Below are 20,614 nucleotides of genomic sequence, written 5' to 3' on the forward strand. Positions count from 1 at the left end.
ATTTTATTTGAAATCCTTTGTAAACAAATACTGTATTTGTTTTAGAAAAACATATTGTGATGTGATTGTATGCACTTTTATACTGAAAATAATTTATGAATAGAGATTTTCACCCACATTCTACATTTTTATTTCATAACAAAAACCAAACCAATCAGCAATTAAGAATTATAAGGCTCCCTTCATATATTAATGGATATTTAAATTTACTTATGAGACAAATTTAATTACACTTAACTGTATAAAAATTGTGAGAGTACTTTTGTTTAAAATTACACACTAAAATAGCATTCCAATAGAGAAAACAGGCTAAAGCTATGGATAGGAAAATTACAGAAAAGATAAACCAGAAGACCATCAAAAGTGAAGAGATGATCAATTTTGTCAGTAATTAGAAAAAATGCAAATTAAAATTGCAATAAGCTGTTATCCTCTAGCTATTATATTGGCAGAAATTGGATAAGTAGATGCCAAACATCCCTGCCATAGCTGACTAGACTAAGGCATAGGGTGGCCAGGTGAAATAGCTGCTGGTGGCTTTGAGACATCTCATCTAAATCACAATAGAGCTGGCCAAGTCAGATTTGTCTTGGTATCTGTATTTAGAAAATTTTAAATGAACACTTAGGGAAGAAGGAAGAAAATTTAGGTAGATCCAGCCAGAGGGCCAAGATGACCCCAAGGAGCCAAGTAGATGGAGTTGGGAGAGGAGGGGCTCCCGGCAGGTGAGGAAGCTGAGAGCATTGGAAGGACCAAGCTGTGTCTGCAGCAACCACCCGAATTCTGCATCTGCTGTCTCAGCGTCCGCAAACTCAACCAACCACAGACTGACTATTCAAAAACAAAAATTATGACTGCCCTGTGTACAGACGTTTTTCCTTTCATTATGTTCTAAACAATACAGTATAACAACTGTTTACATAGCATCTACCTTGTATCACGTACTAAACGTAATTTAGAGATTTAAAATAAACAGGGAGACGTGCCATAGGTTATATGCAAACACTAACCTGTTTCATGTAAGGAATTTCAGCATCTGGGACTTTGGGTGTTCTGTGATGGGGTTCCTGGAACCAACTGCCTGTGGTTACCAAGGGACACAATTGTTTAACGGTCAGCGATGCCGTCGGACCTCAGAGGAAAAGTGCTAGTCTCAGTTTCTACCAGTTCCCTAGTTTCCAGCTCTTTCCTTTGGAGGAAGAGGAGCTGAGGGTATAGTGAACCCAGAGCTACAAGAAAAGGAAGAAGGCTTTCAGAATTCCAAAGGAAATTCACTTCAAGGACTCTCATACCTAGCCAAGTAATCAAGAGTGTCAGTAGAATAAAGATGTTTTCAGACATACAATGAAATGAAAGCCACTCTAAAATACAAAATGACCTCATGGTGTTTTTTTTTTTAATGTCTTTTTGTAACATGCCAACATTTGGACAAAATAAGTCCAGTGTTTCTGAAAGGATAATAATTGAGCAAATAAATATGTGATATTGAAAAAAATCAGTTAAAACAGACTTCACACTACCCAGTCACTCAGTACCTATTCATACTGTGTGGTAAATACTCCCTCAAATCGCATTGAGAAAGCTGGGCATGGTCCTGTGTTCCTATGCCTGTAGTCCCAGCTACTGTGGAGGCAGAGGCAGAGGCATGGGGATTATTTGAGTCCAGGAGTTGGAGGTCAGTCTCAATAACATAGTGAGATCCCCATCTCAAAAGAAAGAAAATAAAAGAAAGAAAAAGAAATGGAAAGGAAAAAGAAAGAGAGTATTTGGGCAATGAGAATATTCCAAGCATGGAAGACAAATAAGAGACAAAAAAGACAAATAAGAGACAAAAAAGACAAAAAAGCCATATTGGCTTTCAGGCCGTTGACAGAACAGTCTGGGAGTCAGATATTTAAAAAAAAAAAAAAACACCTGCTAATCAGTCAGCAAGGCATGACAAGTACTGTAATAGGAGAGTCAGATACCCCAGGTACAGTGGAAGCAGCACAGAGGTGGGTGCTGTGAACTCCACCTGGGAGTGTCACTGGCCAGGTGGTCTATTTGAGCAAGGTGTTGAAGGATAAAGAGCGAGCCAGTTTGGAATGGAGGTAAAAGGTGCTGGGGTGGAGTTGGATAGAGAACCTTTCAGGTAGCAAAAACATCTGCAAGGCAAGGAAGCATGAAATAGGAGGTAATTCGAGATTCTGAAACCTGAGAAGTGAAGAGTAGACTATAAGCTGAAGGTGAAGGTAGGGGCACTTTCAGCACCAGCAAACTCAATAACTAAAGGGAAGTTAACATCAGTGAGAAAAGGTAGGCAGGCTTAAGAAAAGAAAAGTGGTGAGGACCCTACCTACCAAGCAAGAATCGTCCACTCTCTTTGCTCTTCCTTGGACCTGCAGAGCCTGAGTTGGCTCAGACCTGCACATTGTGAAACTGGATGGGCAATCAATGGCTACTAGCAAAACATCCATATTTATAAGTCTAAAGTATTAATACACTATTTCAAACAGATTGCTAGGGAAAAATTAAATGGGACAGTACTTTTGGAAATATGTCAAATAGAACATGACTGGTGAAAGTATTTAAAGAGAAGACTGGGGATTTTGCAGTTTTAAATTGTTAATGTTATTAATCATGGGAGATTCCTTGAGGAGGTCAAATGTTAAGGAAGGGTAACTTTTTTACTGAGGAGTAAAACTATTTCTGCCTTGGAAGTAATGTTTAAAGTCAGAGGATTTTTTTTTTCATTTGGTTTGGATTTTATGAGTACTTTAAAATTACGAACAATTATAATTAAAGAATCTTTTTCTGTAGCAGAAACAATAGGAATTTTTTTAAAGAAAATCTATCATAAATTATGTAATATGTTAAAGCAATTAGATAAATATAATTCATAAATAAATGTATATTTCAAAATCTTATTGAAATATTCTAGTTGATTGGGTTATAATTTTGATCCTATATAACAATTTGTAGGGATTTGTTTCAGTCAAGTGGTTACAAAATTATCATTTAAAATCAGAAAAAGCACAATCATCTCTAGTTACCATTCTCCTTCATGTGACTGGAAGGTAGAACCTGTTTTTACAATGGTACCCAATTAGTGTCTCTCCAGTGATTTGCATATTATTAACCTGGATACACACGAATAGGGCTTCACTTCCTGGATCTCACATGGAGCCGCCACTCATGTAACAAAAGTTTCTTGGGAAAGCCAAAAAAATCAGGACGCTTGTATTATTGGTGAAATATTTAGAAAGATAACAGAAGCTACCCTCCTCAAAAATGATGAGTTTGATGAAAAGAAATTAACAAGCTGTGTCGCGCTGCACATGATCAGCCATGCTTGCTGTCTAAGTCTTGTCTGTTGGTTGTTGCTATGGCTACGAAAAGCCAGTGGAACCCAATAAGCTGTCTGCAGCAGTGCTGAGAGGACCAGCCATTTTACTTATGGAAAACAGGGTGGCATATTCTGCTGAGCTTTACTCTGGAAGAAGCATTTTTAAAAAATCTACCCAGAGAAAAGAGAAGCAATGTGTATGTTAGTATACAATTATCACAGCCATGCATGCCTACAAGCTGCTCTTTCGACAGGCTGTTGACCGCTATTGCAATTAGCTGATTGGAGAAAGTGGAATGCAGAATGATAATGCTGCATATCTGCTATCAGGCAGCAGGAGAGGGTTTTGTCTTGGGAAGGCAAGCCTTGCCTGCAATATTATCTGAGCAGCTCCCTAGCTGCTTATCCTGGAAACTAGTGATCCAAAAGGAGGGTGTTGCCCTCTGCTAACACGGGTCCTGTGCGTGGCTGTTGCATATGAGCGTCAGGTCTGAAAAAGCAGGTGTGTGCTCGGATGGGCATTGGACTGTAACGCAGGCGGACGCTCTCGGGTTTACCTGCTTCCTGTTAACAGATTGTTGGCTCACAGAGCATCTGCTTGCAAGCTGAGGCCGAGGAGGAGAAGGGGGTTTCAGACATCCCACTTGACTGACAGAGGTAAGCTTTTTCAATTCCCCCCTTTTGAAAGCACAGCATTAAAATAACTTGGAATGAAACTTAATCAGAAAAATTTACATTGATTGTATAATCTGAATTTACCGAGGAAACACAAAAACATATATAGATACACTTAGACACACTTTCACAATATAGTGTCAGAGATATAAAGAATTTAAGTTCTAGAAATTGTGTGATAAAAAGTATTACCAATATATCTTCGGGTCAAAAGTAAATATTTACTGTTTTTAACAAACTATGATGGGGCTTGTCACTGTGGACAGTTTTTATAGCCAACAACCTTTCTCTCCTAGTAACAATGGATTCTTTTATGACCTACACTTTGACATACTAAGAGAACCACATTAAAAAACCAATAGCGTGTAAATTGTGAAGCATTTATTTTTAAGCCTTGTAACTGATTTGTGCAACTCTTAACACACCTGTGTATACCTTTAAATTAAGGAATTTCATTCCCTATGTAGGTCATTATAGTCAGTGGATTTTGTACTTGCTTATTCTGGATCGAGTGTCTCGGTGCGCTGTTTGGTTTTGTTCCGGGCAGTTGTAGAGCAAACAGTGTAGGTACTGGAAGCTGCTCACACCTCCTTTCTGAGTATCATGCATGCCAGGCTGGCCTGGAGCACAACACCCCCATTGTGCTCCCCCGGCTCAGAATCCAGGGAAAGAAAGGAAGTGGAGTCTCTGCATTGAGCTCAATCCCAGCTATAGTATGTGGCGGTAAAACTTCTTTTATTGCACAATTTTTCTCACAAGCAGATAGGTTTCAGAGAAGAGTGAAACCAAAAACACCACACACTTCATACAAATGTATACCAATACTTGTAGCGGATGTTTGCTGTCAGTTGCTCTGAGATAATAGCACAGACTTTGAATTGCACTAGGAATTGCCCCTTCATGAGTATTTCTTTGATTTATAATCTCTTAGGAACAAAGCTGTTACTGTGGATTGAAATGGTTAGTCCAATCAAAATCCCTGGTGAGGAAATGACCACGGAATGATTTTAAATTCTGTTTCAGCCACATTTCAGCTTTACCTGAGTTAGTTCTGTTGTTGATCTACCAGAAGGGCCAGATAGATTATAATGCTCTTAAAAATATTTAATGAAAAACATATGTTTGAAAACTCTAAATAAAATCTTTTATCTACTGAAGGTGGAATTTACAGTGAAATTTATACATAGTAAGTGAGATGAATTCAGGTAAATACATTTTTATTTGCTACCTTTTTCTCCCTAAACATAGATGGCATGAGGGGTCTCCTTATACTTTTCAGTATATTTTCATTGATACACATGAGCATGAATCACCTGTTGTACAGATAGAGCGATTTTTAAAATACATTCAGATAAGAGAATTGAAAAGCATAAGGAGAATTTTTTTCAAACTTTTGTCCTAAAGGTCACCAGTATTCAAGATACAAAGATACAGACTAAGAATCTCAGTGCAGAGAAAAATGGCCAAATTTAATGATGAGAACACATAAAAATATTTCCATGTGAATGTGACACCATATGGGAAGAGATGGTGAGGTGATGACATTGTGTTTCACTTATGTTTAACTTTAAAAGGAAAAATTAAATGAACAGCCCTAGCTCTGAGTTTAATTCTATGAATAAAAATTTCAGCCAAGTAAATGATTCTATCAGAGTAGAATGAATAGCAGAAAAAGTTCTTTCCAACCAAATTCCCTTTGAGTCTCCGAAAGAATTCGGAGAATTAACATAGTGAAATGACTGGAGGCAAGAAAATGATTCCTTATTAGTATATCTTGGGGGAACTTTTAGAATGACAAGGTGTGGAAATTCCCAAGACACACCTGAGGGTGTAACTATTGCCGTTGAAGTGGCTCAGAGTGGGACAAGAGCCGCACAGGAAGACAGACACACAAACTTTATACCTGTGCTGGTTTCTCTCTGCATGACTAATCCTTTAAGGAGACGGCTATGAAAGATGAGCATTCTATGTCATTTCTGCCCAGTTGTTTATTCAACAACATTAGGAGCCAAATTCAAAGACATAATCCTCATCTTTCAAGACTTTGCACCTTGGTTTTTGTGTAATTTTGGACACTTGTTTTTTGCCACTTTCCAACTCCCCTGTTGGCAATATCAAATATTTTGTAATTTCCTGAATATGTTCTATCAAACACTTCCAAATGAGACAACCCGTTCAGACTTTTCCTTTAAATCTTGCCCCTCAACACCAGCTGTCTTTCATTCTTCCTTCAAAATCCAGCAAGGATGTCTTCCCATGCTGTTTTCACACCTTCAGCTTCATATGAATTTTATGCCTACAGTTCTTTCTACTGCATGATATTGCATTAGTCTCTGATCATAGGCTTCCAGAGTTTGGCTGACCTCTAATTCTGAAGTACTTTGTCCAGTGTCTGGTTACCAGTGGCATTCAGGCATTGTATCAGACTTCACTATTTCTTTACTAGTTACTGTATAGACTTGACCTCAAAACGTAAGTCCTAATTCTGCCTTTCATCAGAGAAACCCAAAACCTTTAGAAAAACAACAATGAGACTTTAACTTCCCTGACAGGAAAGTATGGCTTCAGGATCACACTGTATCATAAAAGCTGAAAGAGTTCTATGATAGATCAGAATTTTTTCTAAGGGAAAATTTTGCAACACATATTTTTTAAACAAAACAACTGGAAAGTTTTAATATAGAGATAAGTCTTTTTTTCCTATCTACAGACATTAAATTAATTTTCAGGGGAAAGTAAGGATAGTAAATACCCCTATTTGAAATTTGTTATAAACTCAGACTATTTACAACTAACGTTGACTTGATAACAAGTAGTTGATTGTTGTATAATATATTTACAGAATTCTTTATCATACTGAAGTCAGAAAAAAAAGTAAAGATTGCAAACAGGAAAGAGACTGGACAGTTGAAATAAAGTCAACAATAGCAGAATTTCTTTTAATTTTTCTAAATTCATCTGAAAGGTGAATCACTAGTTACCTTATCTTCCCTACAACTTGGGTTCCCAGGTAAGATAAAATTCTTAGCAGAATTGTTATTTTTAATTAGCTTAATTTTAATAGCTATTTTATGGAAAAATTACCACAATGCTATCATCAAAGATATATATATCAGGAATTTTATTAAGCATCTAATCCCTTTCTCTCATATATCTGTGTCAAAAGTAAAAGTTGTAATTATTACTGTATGAATTTTTGTACAAAAAATAAAAAACACTAAGAAATTTAAAATATCCAGATGTTTGGAATTAGAAAGCAAAATATTTAGGAAATAACTTAAATTCATATTCTAGACATTTTCACATTATTATAACACCATTGAGTTTTCTAATAAAATAAGATAAATAGCAGTTCTTAATCAATATGCTATCTTCTAAAGATTTATTTTGGCTAACTTCTAGTTGATTTTAATATATAGCATGTTTTATTAAATAATAGCTAAAGCTAAAATTGAAAATTGAAATTCATCTTAATGACTAACTCCATTTAAACTATTATTTTAAATCACATATAGTAATTAGATCTTAGGAAATGATTGCATAATATATCTATCATTTTCACTATTTTATATTTTAAGAGAGTTATAATATTTTGAAGGTCTAAATTACATATGATTGTATTTGATAGTGTAATGAAATGGTTTGCACTTACAGTTTACAATGAAGAGTTGCAAATAAATGATCATATTAGATAATTTTCTAAAGGCCCTCAAATAAATGATTTAATTATATATAGGCCTATTAAATTCTAAACTATTACTCTTCAAAATTATTCTAAGGTTTTCAAAATATCTTTGCATCATTTCTGAAAAAGTTAAGACACGTACATTTATCTTTAAGAAAATGTTTACATAACTATTGAGTTCTAAATATTGGCACATAACTCATGCTAATGTAAGCTCAATTAAAATGGTATTAGTTGGATGAATGACAGGGAACCAGCTATGTCAGGTGTTTATTTGAAGGTTTAATAGCATGACATATATACATAGATTTATATTACACTTTACTGTATCCTAGTCCTCAATACATAAATGTACTGTTTACTAACTAGGCATTTTGGCCAAAACGGCTGTGTTTTTCTCTTCCCTATACAAGTCTTCTATACAGAGTTTCAGCATTAATTTTGTGCTTTGGAAAATCATGATTTGACCAAAATTACAGAAAGCTGTCACTTTTCCTGAGTGTAATTCAAGGAAAATACTCTCATTTCAAAAAACAAAAAATACCTTAGTAATATTCTCATTAAACTTCCAAATATTTTTACACCCTTGTTGCAATTTAGAAAAATTTAATAAAGAATCTTGAAAATTTCAATGATTTTTTTCTTTTTTGTCCATTTATGCTGTTGTTTCCACTTTCAACTTTGGGTGTTTTTATTCAACCTAGACATTTAGTTCTTTTATCTTAAGATGTTTTTTCAATAATTGGCAAGCATCAAAAATACTTTCCTGTAATAAATCATATCCTCTCCTTTGAGTAGGATATGATTCTATACACCATTAAATAAGTTTAAAAAGTAACACATTGTTGCTAAAAAGTGAGTTGACTTGATTATCAAGATGACTTCAATGCAGATTGATTCCTTTTCCTAATAAATGTTTACTGTAATGGCTGAATTTGAGGACAAAGCCACATAAACCACTCAGGTTTCAAATCTTCTGATGTTCTACTCTCAATTTGGCATTCTTTAGAGACTCATAAAGCTATAAAGATCAGCCCTAAGGAATCCAACACACTTGAGCAAAAATGGACTTCAAACTAAAAACAGTGACATTCCAAGCAGGGAATGTCAGAGTACTATCAGGAAATGACCTGAAGAATGGTTAGATTTGTAAATGAAAAAAAAAAATTGCAACATTTTGGCCACATTGGAGGAAATTAGTAAAAATGTCCATTCTGACCTGCAAAAAGAAACCCTTGTACCTACTTCCTCCTGAGGACAGCTAGTTTCTTGGGGACATTAGTCTTCCAAAGAGGTGACCACTGTAGAGGCAGCAACCCAATTGATAGAAATATGCTTAAGCCTTTGAGTGTAAGGACTCACCTTCCACTGTTGACCCCTCACTGGGTCATTTTCATTCAACATCTTAATACTTTATACCAATTGCCTACTCTTTACACTATTAAAAAAAAAAACTAGGAACTTCACACTTGGATGCTTCAAAATGAGCTGACTTTTTGTAAATTATCAAGATGTCTTCACACCTAATCATTTCAGTTCTCTGTGCTAAAGTAAACAAAGGAAAGGAGATTAGATAACAATGATTTCAGCTATTCTTGTGCTAATTGTGTCATCTAGTGAAGTTTCAGCACTTTCTGAAATCAGTACACTTAATCTGTGGGATATGCTATTGCCTTGAGTAAATACTATGAATTTTATTCTATGGGGATAAATCACTTTTACAAAAACTTGCCTCTCAATATCTAGATCTGAAAACTTATATAGCATAGCATTATGGTTAAGAGGAAAATTTTATTACCACTTAAGTTACTCTAAGTGAATAGTCTTGTGTTATTTGATGTGCCTTGTGAACTGGCTTAAACCAGTTTAGGTAGAGGGAGGTCCAGAGAGTGGCCAGTAGCAAGAAGGAAAAAAGGGTAGGGGTTGCTTGAGCAGAACAAAAGTTGCAAGGAAAACTCAACTTTCTTTAGAATGGCAGCTGAGACATTGAAGGCATTCAGCAAACAGGTCACCCTATTAAATATTCAGTTAGCATTTGCTGAATGAAGGAATGGCTCATGGTAATCAGATCTTCCCTCTGTGCTGTGCAAATGTTAACATGTGATTTTAAAAGTGCTGTTTGCATCTAGAGATAAAAGGGCAATTCAAAAATTTTCCTATTTTTTTGGAAAAATCAGAAAAGGAACAAATATGAAAATTTTAGAAAATGCTATTTTTGAAGCAAAATGTGGTTTTCCTGAGAAGCACTATATTTCAACAATTACATAACACAAGAATATAATCAGAAGCTTGGAGAAAACTCAAAGGTAACTCCTTAACGTCATGAGTAATTGAGACAAGAAAAACTGATTTCTATTCTTAATTTTCTTAAAACTTCTGATTAGAGTCACGTTCTTCATGAAATATCATCAACAGTCCATACTTAAAATTTTCCTTTTTTAAATAAGAGTTTGAAATAAGATTAAACAGATTAAACAGTCACAAAATTTAACAGAGAAAGGTGTTGTGTGGGAAGACCTTTTCAAGTTTAAAAATGTTAATGAGACTAAGAAAGACAGTACAAGGAATCAGACATAACTTTCCTATGCTCACATATGAATACACAACCAGTGTAACTCCACATCACGTACAATCACAAGAATGGAATCCTAATTGAAATGGGTTTCGTTCCATGTATGTATAATATGTAAAACACTAAGCTAAATCTGAGTAATCCTTTTAAGTCTTAAGTCATCAACAGAGGAAATCATGGCACAACCAAAAATAACTTGACTCATTTAAATCTCTATAGACTATTTCCCCAGATTTTAATCTCCTGAACAACTTTACTACATGTTAGTTATATCTGACCATCAAAAAAAAAAAAAAAACAATAAAAATGTTGGAGAGCATAATTATCTCCTTGATCAAAAATAATAATTCACTTCTTGAAAATTAACCTGTTTTGGGAAAAGGGTTTTAATAGGTCAATAATCCAAATGACTGATGATATATTTTTAATTCTTTGACATTGCTTTTACTTAGAAACAACTCTTCATATGATATATGGTCTGAAATCTGATTATATCACTGATTTCCTTTCTGTAACAGATTAATTTTATAAGACTAACATAATGACTTTTCCTTACATTCATAATAAAATCTTCCTTTGGAAGTGTGGGAAATATTTTTACTACATTTTAAATTAATTTTTAGACTTATTGTCAGAAGAGAAGAAAAATCATCATCTTCATTTAATAAAAGTAAATGATAATTAAAACCATAAGTTATCTAGTTTAGTTTAAAATCACCTTTCCTGTGACCCAAAGTCCCAGATGTCCGTTCAGTGCTTCATGTGAGAATTATCTGTCAAAATAATTTGATTTTACTTATATATTATTGTATGATGTAATATTACATTATAATCATCTTGAACCCTAAACTTTTGCTTTCTTTGGAATGAATTGAGAAAACATGCCCTCAAATTTTTTCCCCTTTTTTTGGCTCTGATATTTAATTTCACAAACATTGAGAGCTGAAAGATTATGATCATAAACTCATGTTTCCTGGGGAATGTTCCATTCATGAATTGCTTTGTTCCCAAACACCTCAGTCTTTTTTTTTTTTTTTTTTTTTGGTACCAGGGATTGAACTCAGGGGCACTCAACCACTGAGCCACATCCCAAGCCGTCTTTGGTATTTTATTTAGAATCAGGGTCTCACTGAGTTGCTTAGTGCCTCACTTTTTGTTGAGTTTGGATTTGAACTTGTGATCCTCCTGCCTCAGAGATTACAGGCCTGTGCCACTGAGCCCAGCTCAGCTTTTATTATGTTCTGCTTCTAACCCAGCCTATGAAAAGAAGGATTGTATGACCATGGTACAGATAAGGAAAAGAGAACAGAAGCTTAATATCTAGGACCCCAAAGGACTGCAGTCTTTAAGTTTTTTGTTTTGTTTTGTTTTGTTTTAATTAAAGGACCACTTAACCAAACAAGGTTTTGAGTTCAGTAGGAACTAGAACGTGTGCTGATTTGAAAATCAGATGTTTCAATTTCCAACCAGAAGTAAATCATTTTCAAGAAATCTGCTCATGCTGTAGCTAAGACATCTCCAAATGTGAAAGAGTATTTCATCTGGCCAACAAAGCAGAATGGCTCTTTGTTAAGGGACATTGGTCCACTTATTAATTAATAGCAAACTCTCTAGGGAAACAAAATCAGAATTTTATCTGGCAAGTGTAATGCCAGGTGACAAATGATTTTGAGACTACCATCAAGCTTGGTTTGCTCCACAAACATCAGTACCAAGAGTCCATAAGGACCAAGTCCATCAGAATATCTGGGGAGGTCCTTTCTGGCAGATGAGCTTGATCATACAATGACAAGGTCTCTCACTCTCCTGCTTCAGACTCCAGAAGACCGTGTCTCAGTTATTGGTATGTTACTATAAGTTACCTGGTCACATCTTTTAAATTTTTATCTGGTATTGAAAAGAAGGTCTTGATAAGAAAAGTGCTGAGTAAAGAAGATCCTAAGTCTGTGTGCAACTTAAGGAGACACAGACTCAAGTAAAAGTTGTAATTACATGTTTTTAAATGATATCCTTTTCACACCATTCATTTATTGCACCCCCACCAAGGAACTTCTACTTTTAGAGTAGAATATGAGAAAATAAGCCGAGAGATCATTCAAAGAGCATACAGATAAAAAAAGTAAGACAGGAATGCTAGTTACTATAATTGAAGATGGAAAGTAATAAATTGCTCTAAGGGAGCTACAATCAGTACGTTTATTTATTCCTTCAAGAAAGACATGTGCAGAAGTAACTTATGCAATGCAGAAACTTGTCTCAAGAGTTGAAGTTCTAAAAAAAAAAAAAAGAGTTGAAGTTCTGGAAGATGGCAATAAATTGCTCAGAGATGGTAGGTTTCTTAGAAGATCAGGGAAGAAGACTTAGGGGTAGTGGTGAAGAAGATCATATGCCTCACAGGTGGCTGCATCAATGAAACGATTTACAGGGATGCACTGAGGGCATGCTACTTAAACATGAGTTGTGTAAAACCATCTTCCATAAAGTTGTTTTTCAAAGCAAATGCCAAAATCCCAATTCCATCAAGGCATCATTTAAATATAACTTAAATATACCTGTGATGATGGGAAGGTAAATTGGTGTGGCCATTGTGGAAAACAATATGGAGTTTTCTCAAAAAAAATCAAAAATGAAACTATCATATGAGCCAACAATCCCACGATACTGGGTATATATCCAAAGTAAATAAAAAGGACAGGGAAACAACTAAAGTGTTCACGTATGGATGATTTTTTTTTAATGTGAGATAAACACACAAATATCTATCTAGAATCCTACTCAGCCTTAAAATAGAAAAAAAAATCCAGTCATTTGCCAAAAGATGGATGAACCTATAGTAAATTATGCTAAGTGAAATAAGTCAAATAGAGAAAGACAAACCCTGTGTGGTCTCTGTATATGGACTCTAAAAATATTGAGTTCCAACAGAAAGTGGAATAAGGGTTGTTAGAGATCAGGGAACCAGGAAAATGGGGAGATGTAGGTCAAAGCACACAAAATTTGTTATAAGATTAATAAATTCTGAAAAATTAATGTACAGCATGGAGACTATAATTATTATATATTTATAAAACTATATAATTATAATTATATTATATTAATTATTATTAATACAAGTAGTATATACTCACAACTGCTAAAATATACATCTTAGATGTTCTCACAACATACACAATAGATAACTCTATGAGGTGAAATAGGTGTTAACTAACATGATTGTAGTAGTAAACTTCAATATATATATATATATATATATATATATATATATATATATATATATCAAAACATCACATTGCATATCTTAAATATATACAATTTAATTTGCCAATTATACCCCAATACAAAAGCTAGGGGGAAAGGAGCACATTTCCAAGGATACAGAAGCAATAGGAAGTAAGGATGGAGAAGGACCCAGCTGAGAGAGTAGAAAGAAAAGAGGAAGACAGATGGAGAAATTTGTCTGTTATGACCAAGAACGAAGCTTGTCTGTGGCCATGGGGAACAGGAAAGAAAAAAGATGCAAGAACCAGTGGGGGCCCCCGAGAGCAAGACCTTAATAAGGGCAGCAGAGATAAGACCTAAGGAAAAGTAACCAAGGATTAAAGTGATAAGTTATCTCAAAGAGTTATGTGAGGATTAAATGGATTATGTGTTCTGGTTGGGTAGAGAAGGGTCTGGCATACATGTGAAACTCCAGAAATATCGGCCAAGCTGAGTATAGGGGCCCATGCCTGTCTTTAGTCCCAGCTACTTGGAGGCTGAGGCAGGAGGAATGCTTGACCTCAGGAATTTGAGACTAGCCTAACAACATAGCAACATATCCCAACTCAATAGAGGAGAGGAAAGGAAGGGAAGGAAAGGTGGGGGTGGGGAGCAGACTTGTTAGCAAGTATTATCGTCATTCTTATCATAGAAGTGAGTTCTTTGGAAGGCAAGCATCATGTGCCTCTGATTTCCCTGGCTATGTGAGTTCAGGGGAGACTTGTCAGAGTTGTTGCTCTTGGGAATTATTCATAGTCTCAAGGACAAGAGAGGGGAGATAGCATCACAAGCCCCCAAGACAGAGGGTTGGCAAGCACTCAGAGGGAAGCCAGGGAGCAGTGTGCGGCTCAAAAAAATTGGTCAAAATATGTCTGGACTACTTGAGCCACGTTCAAGGCAAAGGCAGAGGGTGTTGATGGAGAGAACCCAGTATCCAGGTGAGCAGGGAAGTAAAGAACATTGGCATTTTGCGGGAGGGGAGGTGTCTGGAATGTAGGAACAATAATGAGAACTAGGCCTGGTAGAATACAAAGCATTTTTGCAGTCACTCGAATTGAAATTCATTCCCAGCCCTCTAATTGCTAACTCAGTGTCGAGGACTAGGTTCCTGGGCTTCTCTAGAGTTCTATTAGACCTAGGAAAAGCTTCTGGAAAACAGTTTCAATATCTCAGGCAAGAGAAGAACTTAGGCATGCACAAAATTGATGGGCAGGGAGAAGAGGGAGGGATTGATTCAGTCCAGATCTGCTCTCAGTGAGTGGCTCTTCTGGGTGTGTGGAATGTATCTCAGACAGTGACTGACAAATAGCCCTAGAAATAGGTGATTCTATTTCAGTATGGTGTATCATTAATAGAAATATATTAATAGAATGCACAGATGTAAGATGAATCTAAGGGCAATTTACTGTTGTTCTTGTGAATGAACTGCTAAGATGGTATCACTGTGGATGTGAGCATTGACCTGGAAGGTGCTTCAGTGCCATTTATTTATCTGCAAATGCCCTAATTTCATTTTTCTTTGTGGCTGAGCAATATTCCATTGTGTATACTTACTACATTTTTTTTATCCATTCATCTATTGAAGGACACCTAGGTTGGTTCTATAGCTTATCTATTGTGAATTGAGCTCCTATAAACATTGATGTGGCTGCGTCACTATAGTATACTGTTTTTAAATCCTTTGTGTATATACTGTGGAATGGAATAACTGGGTCAAATGGTGGTTCCATTTCTGGTTTTCTGAGCAATCTCCATACTGCTTTCCAGAGTGGTTTCACCAATTTGTAGTCCCACCAGCAATGTATGAGTGAACCTTTCCCCCCACATCCTTGCCAGCATTTATTGTTACTTGTATTCTTGAAGAAAGTCATTATTAAACAGCCACTCTGATTAAAGACCAGTGAGGCTGGGCTAGACTGAATTAAATGACTGCTCATTGGAGGATAATTACATCATCCAGGGAGAATCAGGAAAAACCTGAGCAAGCACAGGACGATAAGTCTGGAGAGAAAGTAGGAGGAGGAGAAATCATGAAAAGATAGAATCAATAGTACTTAGTAGACATTTGGGAGTGGGAGCAAAAGAATAGCTTGATTTCCAGGTTTCTGTCTTGGAAAAATAAGATATGGAAAAAACATGTGTGGGAAAGAAGGTAATGAAATAGATCTAAGACTTTTGAGATGGAGAAGTTAGTTGCCAACAGGTGGAATCATGGTTTTAAAACATGGTCTGGACCAGCAGAAGTATAATTTGAGCAGCTGACCAGAAGCCACATATATGATTTTAAATTTTCTAGTAGTCATATTAAAGAAGTAAAAAAAAGATATGACATCAATTTTTACAACCTGTTTACCCAATAGGTCAAAATATTATTTTTTCAATAAGAAATCAGTATGAAAAATAGTGATGACTGATTTTACATTATTTTTTTCATATAGAGTGTGCTTTTTACATGTGTGGTGCATCCTAATTCAAGCCTGGCACCTTTCAAATGTTCAGTAGCCATGTGTGACTGGTGGCCACTATGTTCCACAGCATTGTCTAGACTGTCAAAGCCTGGGCAGATATCTATTTGAGAGTGGCCAGAATAAGTTTTTTTTTCTGAAAATATAGATCAAATAGGGTACATGTAGAGGGAATAAAGAGAGCATGTGCTTATAGCAAAAGAGAAGGGAAGAACAATGCCAAAACTGCCCCTGGACTTTATCTTCCACCTTTTGAGGATATAGGGTATGAGGCCAGAGTCTCAGAAACATATGGAGACTTTGTTCATGGGTGCTGAAGTTTTACACAACCAGGATCTGCTGTGTACCTTGCATGGACAAGTATAAGATGAAAATGCCCTTTGTTCAAAAATTATCATTAATCATTTTGGGATAATGACAGCAGAATATTAAACTGAGTACCTGGCCCTTCAAAGCACAGGGTCAGCTGCAAATGCTCAAATTACATGCTGTCAAAGCCAATCCTACATAGATCCCTTGTGCTTTTATGTTTTGTATATGGACACTCTTGCCTTGGTAAATCAAACTCAATTTATTTAATGAGATGAATAGTGATTGTGAGCTACTATGGGGTATCTCTGATGGCAGCCACTGTTTCTGGCTGAAGAAAAAAGCAACTTCTCCCCAAGATGGTGCATTTAGGCTGGGCAAGTCCTGCTATACCATTCCACAGGTTGAACCTCAGTCAGGCCAGGACACCATCATCTAACCTCTGTGCCAGATCAGTGTACCTGGTGGGGAGCCTCTAACCTGGTGGGGAACCTGACAATTCCTCATTACCATCCTATTTCCAGAAAACCCTATTTTCCCACACCTTGTCATGATAAGAGAGAATCACAGCTGCACATCTACACAGCCTGGAATTCTCTGAGATAAGTAGAATAGTTAGAGGGGTTGGGATAGCTGTGCCTTTGTAGTTCCCAGGCCAGTACTTGAAGACATGTTATTGAATTTTTGTGTGTTTGGTTTACTCTGAACAGAACACCTTACAAATGAAATGCATTTATCTTAAAAATGCAGACCTAACGTTGAGTTTCAGACTTTCCTTGTCGTATATATGAAAACAGGGAACTGACTCATGGACTAGGTCCAAGCACCAGTGGCCCCAAATATTCATGAATGTTACTGTGTCCTCTACCCTCCTGTTTCCTTTCTGCCCCTCCTCCATCTGCCCCTCTCCTCTCCTTCCCTTACCCTCTCCTGCCAGCCTAATGTCATTTCTTTATGTGGTTATTTTAAAAATCCAAACCATAGTTGGGAGTTCCACTCATTGCACTTAGTGAAGAAATTTGTGTCATCTATCCTTGATGGCCTAGTTTTTAAAAGTCAGAAAACAACAATTCTTTTTTCTGTAAAAAAGGAAAAAATAAATTTAGTGCTTTTTAACATCTTTATATCCCATAACTCATTTTCCCTTTGCATGCACCTTGTCAAGGACAAGATTCCTTCAATTCTGTGTGTTCCAAGAAAGGAGAGAATGGGCTGCTCTAAAGACTGTGGAATGGTAAACTAAAATCCAGCCATGGAGTTGGCCTGCATAGGCATGTGACTTAGTGACTTCCAAGTGACAGGTTTGTGTAGGGGAGAAAAGATCTCTTTCCTCATGCACTGACTGGGAAGTTCCTGGCTAGGCCCCTAAAACAAGCAGCAGAATAACAAGGAAAAAAATGCAGATTTATTTCACATAAGTTTTAAATGACATGGAACTTCAGAAGGAAATGAAGACCCAAACGAACCAGGAAACGAGTATTTTATTCTAAGTTTGATGAAGAAGTTGATTATTGTGGAGGGTCCCACTGACAAAGAGGGTCCGAGCTATGGTAACAAACTGCGGGGACTTAACAAGGCCTGTTGGTTCAGATTCTTCTCTGTATCCCTGGGTCTTCTTTCCTCCAGGTATAGGGTGGGTGCCTCTTACATGAGAGGCTATGACCTACTTCAGAGAAAGGTTAGAAGATTCTTTTATCTTCAGGGGAGAAGAGTAGGGGATCAGACCTACCTGCTTCTGCTATTTTCTCAAATACCACCACGTCATATGTTGGAATAGTGTCCTAAAACCTATCATTTGGTATCTGGAAAATGAAGAATTATACCTACATCAAAAGACCATTAGTGATATTATATGGAGTAATTCATGCAAAGTACACACTGTAATTCCTGATACAAAATGGTGTGTGTTTGTTGGTTTGTTTTGGTACCAACAATTGAACCCAAGGCATCCACAGTCCTTTTTATGTTTTATTTCAAGACAGGGTCTCCCTAAATTGCTTAGAGTCTCACTAAGTTGCTAAAGCTGGCTTTAAACCTGCAATCCTCCTGCCTCAACCTCCTGAGCCACTGGGATTATAAGTGTGTGCCACCGTGCCCAGCCACAACTGACTGTTCATAGGCAATAACTAATATCATCAATAAATATCTCCTGGGATTAAAGTACAATAGGGATATCTCAGCAGTCTCGATATAATAAAGCTTGACAGGGCCCAGAACAACAACAATAAATACACAAAATAAATAAAAATACATTTTCAGAATAGAAAAATAATTAAATAAAAAGATGGTTACTGTTAAAACTCACCAGGCTTTCAATGCTCACCTCATTTTTAAATTGTTATAGTCTAACTTAAAACTCATGGAAATGTCCATTAGACTGTATCAACACAGTTCTCAATCTTTTGGTCCCAAATGGATTATATTGCATTAAGGCCAACCAATCTTTCAGTGCAAAAAATGTATCAAATATGTATGGATTAGATTATGTTCAAAATTTGAACATTCTTCAATACTCAAAGATGATAAAAAGCAGATTGCTATTTCTGAGAATTGCCATCAACTATGAGAAGAGAGACTCCATCCCTACAATTCTAAAGAACTTACTTAAGAAACTTAAGAATGCTTTCTATGCCCATTTTAAAGTAGATTTATGTACTTAATTATGTTTTTCTTGGGCTGATCTAAAATTAGGCCTGATGACACAGGGTATCAGAGCTTTGTGATCTACAAGGTTAGTTAGGAATGTAAAATAACAGTAAGTATTCTTACAAACAATAATAATGGCTACTATTCATTCAATGCATACTGTGTCAGGCAGCATGCCAAATTCTTTAAATACCTCTCATTGACTATTCACAAAAACACTCCGATGAGGGTATTATTCTCATTTTACAGAAAAGGAAACAGACTCAGAGAAGTTAAACAACTTGCACAAGGTCACACATGTGAAGAAAGTAGGATTCCAACAGATCTGCCAGATTCTAAACCCTGTGTTCTCAACATTTTTCTAAACCTCCTGTTCATGGGAATTGCAGGTCAGCCTAAAGAAAATGTTATAATTCTCACTTTATCATCCTCTCTACAGTTTTGCTTGTGGGCTCTATGGAAACGTTCATGTATAAAGGAATACCAAATTCCTTTATAAAGACCAGAAATAGCACAATGATAAAAAGATGAAGGAGAAAAATCTAGAAGGTCAATGATTAATTTTTTTAAATGAGATTGTGAGTGGTTTTTACTTTCTTTCTTTTGTTTGCCTATATTTTCTAACTCTCCTCAAAGTGTTGAAATTTTCAAATTCAGGAGGTGCATCTAAATAGCGATCAAAGGAAGTCTGTGTGGCTCCAATCATGTTCAGTCTTCTATTTATGATGTTACAAAGCTAGGCAATAGAAAAAGATTTAAGCCCTCTGAATATAATTTTTTTAATCAATTTCCTTTTATTTTTAAAATGGCATGCACTTTAATTTGGGAGATTATTTAGAAAATGTACCCTGGGAATGCTGATCACCAACTGCATGTTCTGGGCTCAATATCAGTGGGCCTGTTTACTGGCAGTGGTAGTTTTACCTCCAGATTAAAAATAATTAGCTCTACTTTGGAACCAAATACGGTTCAACTGGAGTTCAAAAAGAATCAAGAGCCTTGTGGCTATGTACACGTCAAACAATTTCTCTTTGTTGACTACAACACTGTGATCTAAAGAAGAAAATGGTCAAACTGAGAATGTGTGTTTTGGGACAAAAAAAAAAATCTTAATTTTTTTCCACATTTCTAAAGGAGTATTTAGTATAATAAACATGTATGAACACTATTTTTTATGATAAATTCCATTTCACAGATACTAGGTTTAAGGCTTCATCCATGACGTTTAAAATAAGAAAAGGGGTCTAGGACAGTGTTTGCTTGGTGCACAAAAGACTCCAGGTTCAATTCTTAGTGCCAAACAAAAGTAATAATAATATTATAAAATGAAATAGGAAAAAGCAAATCAAAAGTTTCTCCACGAGACATTCGCTGTCCATGACACGTTACATGGCCAGCTTTACCTTAGTTGGCTTGGTTCATTATTACCCCTCATGAACTTTTCAAATGTAGAAGGTAAGCTTTTTCTATGAGTTAGTCACCATATTGGATGGATAAATACAAGTTCTTGCCCTCTTGGAGCTTATACATTGCCAAGGTCTATTTAGACTTCGTATCTGAGACTTAGTCGCCCAATTCATGAGGTATGAGTGTGTCTAAACAAAACACATGATCATACAAAATGTGAACAAGTATTTTCGTAAAAAACTGATTAGATTAGTAAAATGTATTTCCCACGC

The 20,614-nt window shown here is 36.0% G+C and overlaps 1 protein-coding gene across 33 annotated transcripts in view; it reads left to right on the forward strand.

Moving 5' to 3' along the window:
• The first annotated feature begins 3,406 nt into the window (after positions 1 to 3,406).
• Positions 3,407 to 20,614, forward strand: part of Sorbs2 (sorbin and SH3 domain containing 2) — a 202,409-nt gene continuing 185,201 nt past the window's right edge. For 4 of the 33 annotated variants that reach the window (XM_048791848.1, XM_048791851.1, XM_048791856.1 and 1 more), the window contains exon 1: positions 3,414 to 3,982. The gene's annotated coding sequence lies outside the window, so the exon portion shown is untranslated. Of the gene's footprint in view, positions 3,983 to 20,614 lie in introns of all 33 variants that reach the window. The other 29 variants (XM_048791852.1, XM_048791854.1, XM_048791849.1 and 26 more) reach the window with 14 other exon arrangements.

This window comes from Marmota marmota, unplaced genomic scaffold (assembly GCF_001458135.2).
Source record: "Marmota marmota marmota unplaced genomic scaffold, marMar, whole genome shotgun sequence".
NCBI classification, from domain to species: Eukaryota; Metazoa; Chordata; class Mammalia; order Rodentia; family Sciuridae; genus Marmota; species Marmota marmota.